General features: G+C 47.3%; 1 protein-coding gene across 1 annotated transcript in view; it reads right to left on the minus strand.

Moving 5' to 3' along the window:
• The window catches only part of LOC309518174 (vomeronasal type-2 receptor 26-like), a 56,375-nt gene that overhangs the window by 9,565 nt on the left and 26,906 nt on the right, over window positions 1–19,904 (minus strand). Inside the window, exon 2 of the mRNA XM_082197987.1 lies at window positions 10,977–11,040. The gene's annotated coding sequence lies outside the window, so the exon portion shown is untranslated. The remainder of the gene's footprint in view (window positions 1–10,976; window positions 11,041–19,904) is intronic.

Genomic DNA, 19,904 nt, shown 5'->3' on the forward strand with positions numbered 1-19,904 from the left:
TAATAATATTACAGAGGCTATAATTTTGAATAAAACCAGAAATTGAGGTTGGGTGACTCAGTCTTTGCAACAGTTCCCATAACTTCTGATCTTAAGTGGTTTAGAATCACTTAAATTGTGGCCAGTCTTCAAGCAGACTGATACATCAATGTGAGCTTCTTCCATCTAGTATGGTGAAACCAGCATTAAAACAGATAATCTCCTTGTACTCTACATTCACTACTATCCCTAGGGAGGTTAGATTGCAATACATAGAGCATGCCCCAATTTCCAGGTGGCCATACAAAATAAAATCCAGCATTTATAAAATAATATGCCAGTGAAAAGTTAGTCTATAATTGTGCCCTTGTTATGTGAATTTATCTGTGGATTATCCCCCATCCAGTGGGCGATGAGCATAAAACAGCCTCTATGGAGTTTGAAATGTTATAAACCAAAACTCTGGCCTGCTAATCCTGTCATGGTCTGTTATAATTTATTTCCCTCCGAATTATTTTTATTAATTATTACAAATCAAACCAATTTAATTTAATTTAATACAATTTCTTAAGATCAGGTTTCCCACTCCTGTTCCAAACATATGATCATCATTTCCTCACATTGCCGCATCATTTCTTACTTAGGTCCAGTTGACACCCTTATTTGCTGTTAAACCATTCTTCCAGCTGGCCGCTTTTTTCACCTTGCAAACAGCACCTCCATTACATCTTATAAAAAAGCAATCCCTTTGACGTATGTGTAGTCTTTCATATACATTGTGGTTCCAGGCCAGAGTTAATGACTATCTTCCACTATTCAATTATTTGCAGTGTTTATATGGATATGTTCACCGATCAGAGTGCAAGCTGCAGCCATAAATAACTCACAGAATGCATATGCAAATGTCATTAAAATTCTGCTCTGGAGTTCTTCCTCAGCACACAGTTAAAAACAGACTCCTCAAATTCAGCCTCTTTGCCACATCTGGTTGGCAGCTGTTCATTCCCCCCCTCCCCCCGCATTCAACAGCAGTCCAGGAATAATTTTAAATAAAGTCCCTTCAGCTTTGGTCAAGGGGGCGGGGCATAGCAAAACCTTGTTAAATTCCTTGCTGAGCATAAATCAAAGGCCTCCCTCCTCTTTTCTGAAGTAACCAACAGAATAACATAGCAGCGGCTACAAACGTCCTTTTCCTTATACAGGGGAAGACAGGAAAAAAGGAGACCGTTTGAAAAGCATAAGAAAGCAGCAAGCGCCTTGTTCTCCCCTTCCTTTCCTGGCTGTTGTGAGGATTCTCAGGCTTCAAAGAAAACATTCAGATACCTTCAAAGAGCCAAGCCCAGTCCTTTCGGCAGCTGACTGATTGCAGTCCATTAGAATATGTAGGTCTAGGAGCGCCTCTTGCTTAATGCCAATTGTCCAAATTATGCAGGAACCAATCACAAATCATGTCGGAGATGGAGGGACACATTCCCAGGCTGCACCCGCTCTGCCTTTTAGGTTGGAAGACATGGGCTTGAGCGGCGCAGCGGGATGCAGTGAGTTCCCCAGGCCCCAATGGGGAACATTGCCAGGATTTTTGCCTCATAAATCCTGGCTTTCCCCTGCCTGAACCTCCTCGCTGCCCACCATGGAGTTTGTGACATGGCCGGAAACCCATGGTCTGTTTCCCCACACCACTCCTTCTTCTAGGAAGATGAACAGGGCAGCGCATGTGAACCTCACTTCTCTACCTTCACATTATTTAATGCTCCTTAAATTAGGGCTGCCATGTGTCTGGAATTGATGTCCGGGGGAATAAAAAATGACCTTTTTTGTGTAGCTTTCAGGTTTGTCTCAAAAAAGCTCAACAAGACGGTAGTGGAGACAGAGTGTCAGGTGGTGCATCCACAGCAGTGACCAGAGAAGGAACAGCTGCTGGGAGGAGCGCAGAGAGAAGAACGCTGTGGTTTTTACTTTTTGAAATTCATCCTCACAGTGGCCACACACTATTTCCCCCCCTATTTTTTTAATTAGTTTTCCAAAATTATAACACATAAATCCACAAACATGAAAAGAAAACATTAAACAAACAAACAAACAAACAAACAAACATTCATCTTAACTGTAATAATTCCACTTTTGTTAACATTGTTGGGTGACTTCCTTGAATCCCCCTGGCTAAGTTTCCATATAAATCATTGTAGTAGTTTTCCAAAACTATTTTCACATAAAATTTACTTGGTTGATTAACATCGTTCTTTCTTTTCATTTTAACAACATAGTATTCTACAACATCACATGTTTAAATCCTAGGCCTATCTGATACTCGCAAGTAATTCTATTTAAGTTATCTTAACATATTTGGCTAAATATTCTTTGAATTTCTTCCATTCCTCTTGGTACTCCTTCTCCTTCTGGTCGCGGACTCTTCCGGTCAGGTTGGCTAGCTCCCAAAAGTCCATCATCTTCATCTGCCATTCCTCCACTCTTGGTACTTCTTGTAATTTCCAATTTTTGGCCAACAAAATTCTAGCTGTAGTTGTGGCATACAAAAACAACTTGACATCTTTCTTGGGCAGTTCTAAATCTGTTATTCCAAGTAGAAAGTCTTCTGGTTTCTTAATAAATGTGTATTTCAACATTTTTTTCCAATTCATTATAAATCTTTTCCCAGAAGTCTTTCACCTTGGGACAGGTCCACCACATATGGTAAAAGCTTCTTTCTTTTTCTTTACATTTCCAACATAGGTTTTCACTCTTGTGGTAGATCTTTGCTAACTTTACAGGATTTAAGTACCATCTATACATCATTTTCATAACATTTTCCTTTAACATCGTACATGCAATGAACCTGACCCCTTTCCTCCACAGCCTTTCCCAGTCTTCAAACATTATGTTATGCCCCACATCTCTTGCCCAATCTATCATCACAGATTTAACTTGTTCATCCTTTGTATGCCACTCCAACAATAAATTATACATTTTAGATAAATTGTTAACATTGGTATCTAACAACTCCGTTTCCAGTTTGGTTTTTTCCAGTGCAAACCTGTTTTTCCTATCTAACTTATACAGTTCATAGATCTGGTGATAATGTAACCAATTTATTTTATCTTTGATTTGATCAAATGGTCTTATTTTAAATCCTTCTTTATCTTCCTTATCTTTATCAACAATAAGTCTGAATATCTCAACCATTTAATCACCATATTTAACTTTTTCTGAGCCTTTGCCTCCATTGGTGAAAGCCACTTGGAAAGTCTTCCTTTCTAAGAGATCTTTATATTTTATCCAAACATTATATACAAATTTTCTAATTACATGATTTTTGAAACCATTATGGGCCTTTATCTTGTCATACCATAGATAAGCATGCCAGCCAAATACACTGCCAAATCCCTTCAAGAACACCAGCCTTATCTATTTGTATCCATTCCTTAACCCAACCAAGGGCTGCGGCTTTAAAATATATCTTCAAATCTGGCAGGGAAAATCCCCCTCTTTCTTTTGAATCTGTTAATAATTTATATTTAATTCTGGGTTTCCCCCCCCTGCCAAATAAATCTAGATAAGGCTTTCTGCCATTCTTTAAAACATTTCACAATGATAGGGAGGGCTTGAAACAAAAACAGCATCTTTGGCAACACATTCATCTTAACCACTGATATCCGGCCCATTAATGACAATTTTAGGTTTGACCAGCTCTCAAGATCTCTCTTAATTTCATTCCATAATTTCTCATAATTAGCTTTATATAAATTCAAGTTTTTCACCGACAAATTAACACCCAGATATTTAACTTTTTTCACTAAAACTAGGCCACAATGGCCACACACTATGGCTCATAGCATGGATCAGATATTTCCCCCCTAGAACTCCTGAACATGTTTGTGCTGATATGCTTGGAGACAGCTGGTATGCAGGATACGTTGAAACGGGTCAGAGAACCTTTTCATCCTGGGGGGGGGGGGCAGATCTTTATCTCTTCTGCATTTGCAAGCCAGCTTTGGCAGAGGGAGGTGCCACCCACCTGCCAATCATCTGACATCATAAAGATGCCACATGATTGCCAAATGGACTCTCTAGGCCACCAATTAATGCTGGCCCAGGATGGTGGGGGAACATATTGCCAAAGCAGGATTAAACTCCCCCCCCCCAACACATCAGCTGATGTGCACTTCCATCCTCCATTCTGTAGGTTTAGGGTAAAAGGTAAAGGAAAAGGGACCCCATACTCTGAACTTAGGGCACATGAGCTACTTGGCTGTCACTGCACCACCCAAATGAGAAGCACCATCAACTTCATCATTATTTGGGGCAGGGATAAAAGGGCGACAGGGTGTATTCTGCATCCTCACTGCAGCTTTTCAACCCCCCCTTTCCATTCCCAGCCACTCTATCCAATGCAAGAGTCTGCAATCCAAAGGGAAAACTCAGCCCTCCATGTACTCAGCCAATAAATCTAGGTGGCTTGCAAGAAGCCAGGGTAGAATAAGGAGGGATTGAACTCCTTCACATCAGCTTGTGCAGGGTGTGTGTGTGTGTGTGTGTGTGTGTGTGTGTGTGTGTGTGTCCCACTTTCTGCAGGATTTGGAAGAGCCAGCCAGTTCCCAGGTGGGACTCGCTGGCACACCCAAACCAAGCAGGATTGAAAGTTTCATCTTGCTTTCTGGAGGGTTTGGCCATGCCAGCCAGTTCCCAGCAGGAATAGCGGGCATGACATAACCAATTGAGCTCCCTGCAAGTCAGTCAATGTTGGGGTGTTAAGGAGAGGTCCCCCCGCCACCTCTAATCCAGTTTATGGCAATTCACCCCCTGTCTGCTCCAACTGAGCCTGCCAGTCCAAGAGGAGCCCTGACAGCTCTGAAACTGTCCAGCCAGAAACACTCAGGGTTGTATCTAATGCTAGTAGGTCTGCTCAGACTCACTGAAAATAATGCTCATTTTTGGGACTGGGTCTACTCTGAGTGTAACTAGCATGGAATATAGCCTGTGAATCAGGGCCCATGAGGGTTGTGGCCTGGGGAGAGTTTCAAGGACCAGGCAGAGTCCAGTTCAGTCCCTGGGGCTACTTCCCCAGCCTTGGCCTAATGCATTAAAGCAACAGAATCCAACATTTTATGGAAGGTGATTTTGGTCTTTTGAACATACATAAAGCACTTTTGTCATTGTAGGAATGGCCTAGCTGGATTAGAAGAGACCATGATCTAGGTTGGCAATCCTTCATAAAAGGATTTTCTGATCTACATGAAATCAAAGTTCCTTTCTGCCTTGGTAAGTGCCCTAGTGTCAAACTGTCTAACTGAATCCTGCTCTTGCCACCTGGAGCACTCTCTCCTAGGGGCATCTCCCCAGAGCAAAAGCCACGTCAAGACCCTGTAATTAGACATAATTGATGGAGAGCCCTCATTGTCATCACATATGCCGTGTGCAGTTGCAATTAGGAGCAATTGTCACAGATCCAGCGATCATAATTGTACTTGACATTCAGTATTGCAACTAGTTAGTTTATTTTAAACTTTGCTGTGCAATTTTCTGTCCGGCGTTGTAAACAGCGTTTCGATTTTACATGGTATTAACGGCAACCTGTGTTTATCTGGACGCGGTACTTTCCACCTTGTGCCAAATCCCAAAGGGGCAACTCCCCAAAGCGCAAGGCAAGGCAAAGCTGTGATTGTCAGGGAGCCAGCAGAAAGCGCAATTCAAGCCGGCAGCCAGCTTTCTAATTATGAAATAAACTTTGGCAAGCAGCTAATAATCAAGTTCCTGCAGAGAAAGAAACCTGCTCTTCTTTCTCTGGGACACATCTGCTGTCTCTGACATGTCCTATCAACATCTCACTGGGGCCAGAAGCACCCTGGCAGAGCTGATCAACAACACAAAAAGTTTCTCACTCAGCCAGGCAAATATCCTATGTGTATCAAATCACACTGAAATGCTTAAAATTTGAACACTAAGTTTGGACTTGTCCATTAAAGTGGGGCTGTCTCTGAAAAGTATTTGGAAACTGCATCTAGCCTGGGATGCTGTGGTCGGGCTGTCGACCAGGACCAGCTTCCTGGAGAAGGGGACTCCACTGCTCAAACTGTCTCATTGGCTGCCAGGACATTTGCAGGCACAATTCAAAGTACCCATAATGATACTTAATGTTCTAAGCAGCATAGGACCAGGATTTTGGAAAGACCATCTCCTCCCAGATCAACCTAGTTGCACAATCACCCACCCCCCTTTTACTACCAGGATTACAAGGTGGTTTTAAAAGGTTAATATTCCATATTAGGTGATCCTGAGTACAGTGGTACCTCAGGTTACAGGCGCTTCAGGTTACAGACTCCGCTAACCCAGAAATAGCACCTCGGGTTAAGAACTTTGCTTCAGGATGAGAACAGAAATCGTGCAGTGGTGGTGTAGCGGCAGTGGGAGGCCCCATTAGCTAAAGTGGTACCTCAGGTTAAGAACAGTTTCAGGTTAAGAACGGACCTCCAGAACAAATGAAGCTCTTAACCTGGGGCATCACTGTACACATAAAATCTCACTCTTTTAGCTATGACACCATCACTGAACATCTGTGTTCTTTGCAAGACAGCTCTTCAGGATAACGTACAGATTTACACACCATCACCTAGTAGGATTGCCATCTTTTTACCTGTGTGCCATGTTCTCTGCTTTTCAAAAATCTTCAAATATTGCAGGTGAAAAACATCACCTGCTGATTTATACAGAGCAAATAATAATAATAATAATAATAATAATAATAATAATAATAATAATAATAATTGTCAGGGTTACTTCCAGATCCTAGCTCACAGAGGATCACGCTAGCCAGCGATCGTTAAATAAAAGTCTTTATTGAGTTACAGTCTCCATTCTCGAGCTGCTGCGTGCAACCCTACGTCTTATGCTTAGATCGGCGAAGCTCCGTCTGAGTCTCCGCCCCTTGCGCACCAACTTAATATCCTAGCCCTGCTCCACCTTTTCCGCCTGACAGTTCTCCTCTGGGTCCCTCTGCCCCCCTGGGTCTCTTCCTTCCGGGATTCTTCTGACGCTGACCCCCCTGACTCTCCTGTCTCCTTGCGCCGGGCTTTAGGACCTGGCTCCCTTTCCGGGCTGCCTACTGCGCCACCTTCCTGTGCATTTGAACTTGGCGCGCGCGCCCAACCTTCCACTTTCCGTCTAACCGTCTCTTCGCTCCCCGATGGAGGTGTGGCCACTCCTGACTCGTGCCCTCCCTCCTGTTGCGAGCTGCCAGCGCTTGCTCCCTGGCGCTCTTCCTCTTTCCTACTCTCTGGCGGTGACGTTGGTCCCGATCTCCAACTGCTCCCCTCTGAGTCCCCTCTGGCTCTTTCTTCCTGGGGTGTCCCCCTAGTCTCCCCCCTTGCCCTGGCCACTGGTGCTCCTTTTTGTGAATCTTCTGATTACTGGAAAGACTCGGAGATCTCGGGTCGTCGTCATCACTCATCCTTTCTTCTGCCTCCTCCCCCTCGCTCTCTGTTTCCTCCCTTGCCCTCGCCTCTGCTCCTGAACCCCTGACATCCATCCCCCCCTCGAAGCCCCCTCTTCCCCCCTCCCCTCCTTCCGGTGCGGGAACTGGGTGCTGCAGTGTCAAGGGGACGAATGTCGGGTACAGTTCGCTTCCCGTGGCGGGCCTCCATCCGAAGTCTTCCGGTTCTTCCTCCCTGCTCTCGTCGACGACGGTCACCTCTGCTTCCATCTCTGTGCCGCCGTGCTCGAGACCCTGGTCGTCCCCGAAAACGTCCATGTCCGTCTCTCCCTCGCTTCCTTCTGGAGGCGTTGCTCGTCCTGGACCCTCCAGCCACTTCCTGCGCCACTGCTCCTCTGGTCGATCATCCCACCAATACGAGGGTTCTGAAGCAGATCCCGAGGGCGACCCCTCCGGGGAACGGGCGTCTCGTGTCGGTTCCTCATCCGAGTCGAACCCCCGGAACGTGCTGGCTGAAAGCGTGGGCGTGAAAAGCCAGTCGTCGAAAAAGTCCGCTGGCATTGGCCTATGGGGGAAGAGGGCATGAAACTCTTCCTTGAGCAGAGGTTCATCTAAAGCGTAGCCCGGCACCCAGCTGTTGGCACTGGCCGGGGTGCCCTCCTTAGCGAGAAGGTATTCTACCCCCTCTTCCCCCCATCTGGAGTCCAAAATCTCCGTGACTTCGTTGAGGCGCACCTCCTGTGCCACTCCCCGTTGCTTGGTTCCCTCTCGGAGCGGACTCGGCGCCGTTCCGGGTTCCTGAAACCTGTGCGGTGCCTTGTAGGGAGTGAGCACCGATCTGTGGAACACCGGATGCATTCTGGAACCCTCCGGAAGTGCCAGCCTGAAGGCCACCGGGTTGACCTGCTCTTCGACTTGGTAGGGCCCCAGTTGTTTATGCCCTAATTTCTTCTTGGCCAACGACCTGGCCGGCACTGCGTGGGCTGCTAACCAGACCCAGTCTCCCACATGGATCTCTTCGCCAACCCTTCTGTGTTTGTCTGCCTGCACCTTGTATGCGTGTTTGGCCAGCTCCAGGTGCCGCCGCAGCTGATCGTGGACCTCCTGCAACTCCGACGCGAACGCATCTGCTGTCTGCGGCTCCCCCTCCACCAGTCTTTCCAGTCCCGGGAAGGTTCTGGGGTGCCTCCCGTTGTTGGCGAAGAACGGCGTGACCCCCGTGGACACGTGCTTCGTGTTGTTGTAGGCGAACTCGGCGAGCGGCAGGTAATCCACCCACGTCGCCGGCTGTTGATTCGCATAGCATCTCAGGTACTGCTGCATGATGGCATTGACCCGCTCCGCTTGCCCGTTGGTCTGCGGGTGCCTCGCCGACGCCAGGTTGATCTTGACGTTTAGGAAGCCCATCAGCTTCTGCCAGAAATTCGAGATGAACTGCCGCCCGCGGTCGGACAGAATAGACCGTGGCAGACCGTGAACCTTGAACACGTGGTCTATGAACAGTTCGGCGGTTTGTTCCGCCGTGGCCACCTTCGCACACGGGATGAAATGTGCCATCTTGGAGAACAAGTCCACCACCACCAGCACGGCCGTCTTGCCCCTCGAGCTGGGCAGATCCGTGACGAAGTCCAGGGCGACTCTCTCCCATGGCTTGACCGGAGTTTGCAGCGGTTCCAACAGTCCGGCCGGCGGTCTGTGCACTGGTTTGGCCCTCTGGCAGGTGTCGCACCTCGCCACGTAGTCCGCGACCTCCCCTCTCATTCCGGGCCACCAGAAATCCCTGGCGACTAATTCCACCGTCTTCTCCTTGCCAAAGTGCCCGGCAGTGGGCGCGTCGTGCAGCTGATGCAGTACCTTGGTGCGAAGTTCGTCTCCCGGCACGTAGATGGCCCCTTTGCGGATGAGCAATCCATCTCTCAGCTGGAACCCGTCGGTCGCTGCCGTGCCCCTTTGCATCTCTGCCATCTTTGCTTGCGCGAAGTTGAGTGACGTTGAAGCTGATGATTTCCCTGTGATTTCCAAGCCGCAGCACCATAGGTGGTGTCTGCTTCACCACTTGCCCCCCTAACAGCTCCCTGCCATCCACCGTGACAACCTGCAGGGGCAGCGTGGCAGGCAGCAACTGTATAGCGTGCCGGTCGACAAAGTCCTGCCCTATGAAGTCTGCATTGCTTCCAGAGTCAATGGTGATTGGCACGTCCATGGTGATTCCATTGGGCAGCTGGAGAGATGCGGTGAGCCTCACTACTGGCTTGGGCGGGAGGGGGTCCATGGGCGGTAAACTCTCTGGGGACTGCTTCACTGACACGTCTGGCTGGGCCCCAGTGCCTCTTCCTCCAGCCAGACATCGTCGTTTCCCTGCTGTGGTTCTCCGTGCTGCGTTGCTGCAGTCACCATTGCTGAGGCTGCAGTGTGCTTGTGGAGCCTTCGCCATATGCCCTGGATCCTCGCAGATATAACACTTCCTGTTCCCTCTAGGAGGCTTCGCTTTCACTGCTGCCGGTGCTAGGGCTCTGGCTGCTGACTGAGCCCTTGCACTCCCAACCTCCATCGGTTCCACCCCTCCCCCTGTTGGAGGCGTGGATTGCGCACGCGCTGCTTCTCTGGGAAGGAAGGAGGAGCCCCTGGCTGGTTCGCGCCCGCTGTGCCCTTCGTCCCTGCTCCACGGACGTTCTTCCAGCCGCACCCCCACCGCCAGCGCCCTCTGAACGATCTCCTGCGTGGTCCGGGGCCTCTCCCCCCTCGCAATCTCATCTTTAACCTCTTTAACCTTTAGCCGCCATCCATCCTCCAACCGCCTCCAGACACTCACACAGGACCTTCACCGCCTTCACTGGTTCTGATTTAAAGGAGAGGTAGAGCTGGGTGTCATCTGCATACTGATGAACACCCAGCCCAAACCCCCTGATGATCTCTCCCAGCGGCTGCATGTAGATGTTGAAAAGCACGGGGAAGAGGACAGAACCCTGAGGCACCCCACAAGTGAGAGCCCAGGGGTCTGAACACTCATCCCCCACCACCACTTGGTAGGCTCGACGTTGAGCTCTAGCCTGTGTCCAGTCTGATTCAGAATGAGTTTTCCGCCACCGGCGCTCCAGCCGTCTCAACGATTGTTTCATCGCCCTCAGCTCCGTGGAAAACCACGGGGCTGTCCGGGCTCCATGCAATTGGAGAGGGCGCTTCGGAGCCAGACAGTCAATAGCCCTGGTTAACTCCGCATTCCAGCGTGCCACCAGGGAATCAGCTGAAAGGCCATCAATGTGGGATAAAACATCCCCTACCACTCTCTTGGAGACAATTGGATCCATTAAGTGGCGGGGGACTCTGAATGTCGCAGGAGCATGTTCGTACTCTCCTGAGTTGTGAGTAATATAATCTAGGTCTGTGCATGGATTCCAGTCAAATCTCATATTCCAGACAAAAATGGGGCCAACTTGTGTTGAGCCAGGATTTGGCCTGAGTGTGTTGAGGCAGCCCTGTATTGTGCCCACCCAGAGAGATCGAGCGCTGCCCTGAGGTTGGCAGTTGAGTGACAAACTGGCCAACTGTATTCTTCTCGGCTGCTCCTTCATACCAGTCATTCTTTCTGCTATATGGCTCTTTATTGCTCCTCCACTTCCAAGCTTTGCCATGAGCAGCTGAGCAGAAGAAATAATAGTGGAATGCAATGAATGGTGTCTTATAATGATTTATTGGGTCTAGGGGGCTTGGGACTTCTGACCATTGCCAGATCTATTGAGGCTGTCCTTACCAGGAATATTTAGCCCCAACATATTATAAAACCACAGTAAAGCATTAAACATTAAAAACTAATGAAAATAATAAGGAGTTGTCAGGCAGTTTCAATGAAGCTCTGCTCTTCGCTCTGGTCACAGCCTTGGTCCTTGGCGTCTTCTCTAAGAACGGGGACACTCCCATTGTCTTTTTTTTTGGAAAATAATATTTATTACTTTTTCAACAATTTAAACACTACCAAAAAAAGATGAACAATACAATACAATACAATACAATACAATACAATACAATACAATACAATACTGTCAGGGGTTCAGGAGCAGAGGCAAGGGCAAGGGAGGAAACAGAGAGCGAGGGGGAGGAGGAAGAAGAAAGGATGAGTGATGACGACGACCCGAGATCTCCGAGTCTTTCCAGTGAATCAGAAGATTCACAGAAAGGAGCACCAGTGGCCAGGGCAAGGGGGGAGCCTAGGGGGACACCCCAGGAGGAAAGGGCCAGAGGGAGCTCAGAGGGGAGCAGTTGGAAATCGGGACCAGCGTCACCAACAGAGAGCAGGGGAGAGGAAGGGAGTCAGGTATCAAGCGCTGGCAGCTCACAACAGGAGGGAGGGCACGAGTCAGGAGTGGCCACACCTCCATCAGGGAGTGAAGAAACGGTCAGACGGAAAGTGGAAGGTTGGGCGCGCGCGCCAAGTTCAAATGCACAGGAAGGTGGCGCAGTAAGCAGCCCGGAAAGGGAGCCAGGTCCTAAAGCCCGCCGCAAGGAGACAGAAGGGTCCGGGGGGTCAGCGTCAGAAGAGTCCCGGAAGGAAGAGACACCGGGGGGCAGAGGGACCCAGAGAAGAACAGTCAGGCGGAAAAGGTGGAGTAAGGCTAGGATATTAAGTTGGTGTACAGGAGGCGGGGACCCAGACAGAGCTTCGCCGATCTAACCATAAGACGTAGAGTTGCACGCAGCAGCTTGAGAATGGGAACTGTAACTCAATAAAGACTTTTACTAAATGATCGCTGGCTAGCGTGATCCTCTGTGAGCTAGGATCGGGGAGCAACTCTGACAAATACAATACAATAAAAAAACACTACATGACACTAACACATTAAACTAACAAAACAAAACAAAAACAGTTTAAAACACATCAAACAATTTCAGTAACTTATCTTTCATTCACTTATTTCAACGACCTCCTCACACCTCCCTTTTTGTATTCCACTTCTATTAATTGTTTCAGCAATTCCTTTTTTTAAAAAAAAATGATATTTATTAAAGGTTTAACAAATTACAAAGAAAAAAGAAAAAAAAGAGAAAAAAAGAGAAGTGAAGACAATAAAAGGTTACAATACTTCAAAAACAGTAAAAAAGGAAAAAAAAACCACAATAATTTTTTTTATAACAAAACAATAAGAGGAACAAAAAGTAACATTTAAAAGCAAAAACATTTAAAAACACATCCAATTTCCATATCTTCGTTTTTCATTTAATTGTTTCATTGACCTCCTCACACCTCCCTTTTTTGTATCCTAATTCAATTAGCTATTTCAGCAAATCCTTTCCATCTTTCTCAATTTTTGTTCTATAATTTATCTTAACACAATTTGACTTTAAATTTACATTTTCTATCCTTTTGTCATCTTAATTTACTTTAACCTTATCTTACCATAAAACCCTAAAACTTAAAAAGCATATTTATACATAGCTCCTTATAGCATTTCTACTAAAGCCGAGTAGTTTCATTCCAAGATTTTTCTAATACTCATTAATTTTGCAATATTACTCTAAATAATTTTTTAGAATTCTTCCAATCTTCATCCACCGTCTCTTCTTCCTGGTCTCAGGTTCTGTCAGTCCTTTCTGCCTATTCCATCTAGTCCATCAACCTGGTAATCTTATGTCCGAGGCTCTTAACTCTTTTCCGTGTCCCTTCTGCAGATCTTCTTCATATTTGTACCTGGACTTTACTTTATCTTTAACTGGTCTTGTTCTTGGTTTCCTTCCTTTATCACTGAGGAGTGGCTCTCGGGGAAACAATCTAAAAATGTCTTTATCCCTTCTCGACAGGTCAGCCCATTCTCCATAATCAGCACCAAAATCCAAAAAATATTCCGAAGCATACTTCAATGTCCCTCCAAAGTCAAGGGCCTCAACCACTCCAGACTCCCCCTGGCCCAAAACCAGTTCCCAAAAGCCAGAACATCCCTGCATGGGGGGGGGGGTGTCTGACCAACTTGCCATCTCCAATCCCAAGAGGGCTCCATCTCTCCAAGTCTGGCCCACTCCAGATTCAGTCATCAGAGGCAATAACTTATGTTCCTGCAGGGCCACAGCTCTCTCAACTTGTATTACTTGAGGTTCATCAACAACCTCCTCCTTTGAATCATAGAATCATAGAATCATAGAGTTGGAAGAGACCACAAGGGCCATCGAGTCCAACCCCCTGCCAAGCAGGAAACACCATCAGAGCACTCCTGACATATGGTTGTCAAGCCTCTGCTTAAAGACCTCCAAAGAAGGAGACTCCACCACACTCCTTGGCAGCAAATTCCACTGTCAAACAGCTCTTACTGTCAGGAAGTTCTTCCTAATGTTTAGGTGGAATCTTCTTTCTTGTAGTTTGGATCCATTGCTCCGTGTCCACTTCTCTGGAGCAGCAGAAAACAACCTTTCTCCCTCCTCTATTTGACATCCTTTTATATATTTGAACATGGCTATCATATCACCCCTTAACCTCCTCTTCTCCAGGCTAAACATGCCCAGCTCCCTTAGCCGTTCCTCATAAGGCATCGTTTCCAGGCCTTTGACCATTTTGGTTGCCCTCCTCTGGACACGTTCCAGTTTGTCAGTGTCCTTCTTGAATTGTGGTGCCCAGAACTGGACACAGTACTCCAGGTGTGGTCTGACCAGAGCAGAATACAGTGGCACTATTACTTCCCTTGATCTAGATGCTATACTCCTATTGATGCAGCCCAGAATTGCATTGGCTTTTTTAGCTGCCGCGTCACACTGTTGGCTCATGTCAAGTTTGTGGTCAACCAAGACTCTGTTAGGATATTTCCGTTCCACCTTAAAAGGGAGCAGGCTTTGGGGAGTCACAGAGTCTGCGCATGTCCTATTCACAGGATGTTTATGTTCTGATATTCCTTTCGATTTCAGTCGGTCAGAGATGCTGACACAGAACGGTCACGTTTTCTTTTGTTCTGTTAAACGCTAATAAAGTCTGTAAATTATGCTCTTCTGCGGTGCAAGCTTTTGGCTGTGTTTCTGCTGATAAACATTGTGCACAAGCCTGGAATGTGGCTAGGAATTTCCAAAGGCTTCGTGCCGCTAACTGCTGGATCTGCGTGACTACGGGAGGCCGATGGACGTCCAGAACTCCGGCTTGGGGGCCACGATGGACGTTATCTCCCTGGCAGTTTCCCAACAACAAGGTTATGGGCCCAGATTCACAGCACCTACAGGAGAGTAAATGCTGCAACAGACTGCGTTTGAGGTACGTGGGAAAAGCGAAAGAAAAGAGGGACGCTTTTCTGTTTTACCTCGGCAAAGAGCCTTTGATCTCCGGCAAGGCTTAATTGGCCTGGGAGCTGAGCCAAAGAGTTCGTGATTAATAGCTGCCAAGATAAGGAGTCTTTGAAGGCATAGACTCACGGCTAAAGTAAAAGCTGGAATGGAGCTTTTCCAAGCTTATGGAAATGCTGAATGCCCTAAGTTGGATGGGCAGAATTATGAAACCTGGGCAAAATGGTGTGAGGGTTTGCTGCGTCAGTTTGGGGTATGGCATGTCGTTTCTGAAGCCCCCCCAGTTCCTTCAGACAGAGAAATGGAAGTCGCATGATTCGAAAGCGATAGACGTAATAGTCCTATCCGTATCTCTTGAGGAAATTAAGACGCTGGCTGGCAACACCACTGCACGTGGAATGTGGACTGCTTTGAAAAAAGCTCACAAGCCAATAATCCCAGCCCAGAGTTTGACTGCATCGGAGGTCCTAGCTGTTTCCCAGAATGCGAATGAATGCAGGGATGCTGAGGGCACCGGTTGCAAGCTGCAGGGGGAGCTGACCGTCACGTCATCCCAGGCAGCATTCCAGCCTCCAGGGGGAGCCAAGGAGTCGGCAGCTGAGAGCTCTGGTTCTCGTGAGAACCAAGGTCATCGCCTTTGCAGAGGCCGGAAAGGCAAAGGTAAACAGAGGCAGATGCAGACGCCTGCAGATGGCCCGAAGCAGAGGGAGGGTGAAGAGCTCGCGCAAGGGAAAAACAAAGCGATGCTTGCTGGCACTGCTTCACCAAAGGCTAAAGGCACGTCTGCTGACCAGAAGCAGGGGGGCAAGCTGCAAAAGCCCACGCCAGTGGAAAGCAAGGTTTTGCTTGCTGGCACAGCTTCACCAAAGGCTAAAGGCACGTCTGCTGGCCAGGAGCAGGGGGGCAAGCTGCAAAACAAGGGTTTGCTTGCTGTAAGGACTGCTCCAACAGCCAAAGGCAGCTTTGTTGTTGATTCAGGCTGTACGCGCCACATTTTGAAGGATCGCCATCTCTTTATCTCCTTCAAGCCTCAGGAAGGTGAGATCCACCTGGCTGATGGAAGGACGTTGCAGATTGCAGGAGAAGGGACTGTGAAACTTGCAAGTTTGCACACAACCATCAGCGGTGTACTTTTTGTTCCAGGAGCGGCGAGCAACTTGCTTAGCGTCCCACAGCTTACTGGGCGTGGTTTTCAGATTTCCTTCAAGAGGAGCGTCTGTGTCATCAGTAAAGGCAAAGAGGACTATTTGCATGCAAAGTTTATGGATGGTTTGTTCCATATAACTTATGATGACACTGCTGTTGAATCTAATGCTGATTCTTGTTGTGTTGCACAAACTAACGAGTTCTTCATGCAGGTTGCATTCACGATGCACATCGAAGGTTTTGTCACCTCTCTTGGAAGGCACTGGCCAAGATGCCAGAGGTGGTTGAGGGTTTGAACATCAAACCCTGTAAATTTCACATGAAATGTGTATCTTGTGCAGAGAACAAGGTGAAGGTTGCTCCAAAAGGCAAGGAGTCTAGCAGGCAGGCTTCCAAACCCTACCAGCTAGTGCATGCAGACCTGGTTGGGCCACTTGCGCCCTCTTTAGGAGGAGCAAGGTACTTCATGGTTCTGATTGATTCTTTTTCCAGGTTCATTCATGTGTTTTTGCTCGAACAGAAATCGCAAGCGTTTCCGAAGTTTAAGGCATTCTGTGCTTGGTTGGAGAATGTGCACGGTAAACGTATTTCTTGTTTGTTTACTGATCGGGGCGGGGAGTTCACTTCTCAGCAGTTTGAAGCTTTCCTGACTGAGAAGGGAATCCAGCATGACATGTCAACGCCCAGATCACCATGGATGAATGGGCTTGCGGAGAGAGCAAATCAGACATTGCTGCAAGGAATCAAAACCTTGTTGCATGATGCCAATCTCCCTGATAAGTTTTGGGGGGAGGCTCTGGGGAATTTGGTTTACTCCTATAATCGCAGATTGTCATCACCCATTGGTTGTACCCCCTATGAGAATATGTTTGGCAAGAAACCCAACACCAAACACATGAAAATATTTGGTTCTGACATGTGGGTACGCACACAACAAACCAGCAAGCTTGGGAAGCGTGGGGCACATGGTTTGTTCATGGGGTACGAAAAAGGTGCATACAGGGTATGGATGACTGACTCTAAGTCCATTAAGTTCACAAGGAGTGTTGAGTACAATCCTAAGTGGGGGGAAAATGTGGGAATTTTCCAGAGTTACCCAGAGGAGGATGAAGGTGATGTCAAGCAAGCAGCTAAAGATGAGAAAGCTGCTGCTGATGATGATGAGGATGAGGATGATGATGATGATGATCAGAGTTCGGATTCCAGTTCAGTGGGCGGTGCTGCTGCTGATGTCAGTGACAGTGATGACACAGCAGACTACCAGAGCGCAAAGGCCTCAGTCAGACCATCTGATGCGTCTGACAATGAACTGGAAGAACCACTGTTCACCATTGGTCACTTTTCTCCTAAGAAGGAGGAGATGAGTCCAGAAGACTTGCGTCTAGTACGCAGATCTGAAAGGGCGACCAAAGGCAGACCTCCAAAGAGGTATGCTGATGAGTTTGCTAAGACAGCAACTGCTGTTCTTAGTAGCTCAGAGAAGGTGTGGGAACCTTCAAGCTTCAAAGAGGTTCAGGAGTTAACCTCTAAAGATGCTGAGCCTTGGCTTAATGCCATGAAGGCTGAAGTTGATTCCTTGAACAGGAACCAAACTTGGGAACTGGTACCGGTAGTCCCAGGAATGAGACTGGTTGGCAGCAAATGGGTCTTCAAGGCCAAGACAGACCAGAATGGCAAGGTAGTCAGACACAAAGCCAGATTGGTTGCCAGAGGTTTTTCACAGGTACCAGGACAGGATTACCACGAGACCTACTCACCCACAGTCAAATATGAGAGCATTCGACTGATGCTCAAGGTCGCTGCGGAGGAGAAACTGCATGTTTCCCACCACGACATTAATACAGCTTTTTTGTACGGGATTTTGAGTGAAGAGCTGTTCATGCTTCCACCTGATGGGATGGAGATACAGAAGGGAATGGTCTGTAAACTGCGGAAATCCTTATATGGTCTCAAGCAGAGTGCCAGGTGTTGGAACACAAAACTCACTGAGACATTGCTTTCTCTAGGTTTCCACCAGGGCAAAGCTGATCCATGTGTGTTTGTCAAGGAGGAGGGGCAAAACAAACTGTATTGTTTATGTTTTGTTGATGATCTTCTGATGTTTTGGAAGAATCAGGCTTTTTATCAAAGCACCCTAGCTCAACTGAAGGAGCACTTTGACATGAAGGATCTTGGTGAGGTATCCAACTATCTTTCTCTTCAGGTGGAGAGGGACCAAGCAGGTAATTTTCTGGTACACCAAACACAGAAAATTGCTGGTGTATTAACCAGGTTGAATTTGGTTGATGCAAACCCAGTAGACACACCGATGGTGACAGGTTACCAGGTAGACAGTACTGCTGAAGCGTTTTCTGACACAACGCTGTACAGATGCATTCTAGGCAAACTGAATTTCATTGCCAGATGTTCAAGACCTGACATAGCTGTAAGCTGTAATCTGCTTAGCAGACATGCCAACAATCCTACGGTTCAGGATTGGAAAGCTCTGAAGCGCATAGCCCGCTATTTGAAAGGGACTATGCACTACAGACTGAGGTTCACCAGTCAGAAGACTGGAGGTCTTGAAATCTTCGCTGATGCAAGTTTTGGAAGTGACACCACGGATGGTACAAGCACTTCTGGAGTATGCTACATGTACAACCACTGCCTGTTTGACTGGTTGTGCAGGAAGCAGACAACAGTGAGCCTAAGTTCCTGTGAAGCAGAACTCAATGCTCTGTCATTTTCACTCATGGATTGTGAATGGTTGATGCAACTGTTTAAGGACATCAGGGTGTCTGTGAAATGTCCTATACAAGTGTATCAAGACAATAGATCGTGTTTGGCTTTGCTGAACTCCGAGAGTTGCAAGCAAAGAACCAAGTACTTGCAGATTAAGCTACATCGTGCAAGAGAGTGTATTCAGAAAGGACTGATTCAGGTGTCCTACATGCCAGGAAATGAAATTCCTGCTGATCTGTTGTCTAAGGTTGTTAACAGAGAACAACTTAAGGTTTACACACAAAGGTTGCAATTGGGTGAACCACAGGTACAACAGGTTACACGGAAAGGGGGAGGATGTTAGGATATTTCCGTTCCACCTTAAAAGGGAGCAGGCTTTGGGGAGTCACAGAGTCTGCGCATGTCCTATTCACAGGATGTTTATGTTCTGATATTCCTTTCGATTTCAGTCGGTCAGAGATGCTGACACAGAACGGTCACGTTTTCTTTTGTTCTGTTAAATGCTAATAAAGTCTGTAAATTATGCTCTTCTGCGGTGCAAGCTTTTGGCTGTGTTTCTGCTGATAAACATTGTGCACAAGCCTGGAATGTGGCTAGGAATTTCCAAAGGCTTCGTGCCGCTAACTGCTGGATCTGCGTGACTACGGGAGGCCGATGGACGTCCAGAACTCCGGCTTGGGGGCCACGATGGACGTTATCTCCCTGGCAGTTTCCCAACAGACTCCTAGATCCTTTTCACATGTACTGCTCTCAAGCCAGGTGTCCCCCATCTTGTATTTGTGCCTCTCATTTTTTTTGCCCAAGTGCAATACTTTACATTTCTCCCTGTTAAAATTCATCTTGTTTGTTTTTGCCCAGTTCTCTAATCTGTCAAGGTCGTTTTGAAGTGTGATCCTGTCCTCTGGGGTGTTAGCCACCCCTCCCAGTTTGGTGTCATCTGCAAATTTGATCAGGATGCGCTTGAGTCCATCATCCAAGTCGTTGATAAAGATGTTGAATAAGACCGGGCCCAAGACAGAACCCTGTGGCACCCCACTAGTCACTCTTCTCCAGGATGAAGAGGAACCATTGATGAGCACCCTTTGGGTTCGGTCAGTCAGCCAGTTACAAATCCACTGAGTGGTAGCATAGTCAAAACCGCATTTTACCAGCTTCTTTTCAAGAATATCATGGGGCACCTTGTCAAATGCCTTGCAGAAATCAAGGTAGGCTACATCCACTGCGTTCCCTTCATCTACCAGGCTTGTAACTCTGTCAAAAAACGAGATCAGGTTAGTCTGACATGACTTATTTTTCAGAAATCCATGCTGACTATTGGCGATCACAGCATTCCTTTCTAGGTGCTCACAGACTGTTTGCTTAATGATCTGCTCCAGAATCTTCC

Source organism: Podarcis vaucheri, assembly GCF_965113315.1.
Source record: "Podarcis vaucheri genome assembly, chromosome: 14".
NCBI classification, from domain to species: domain Eukaryota; kingdom Metazoa; phylum Chordata; class Lepidosauria; order Squamata; family Lacertidae; genus Podarcis; species Podarcis vaucheri.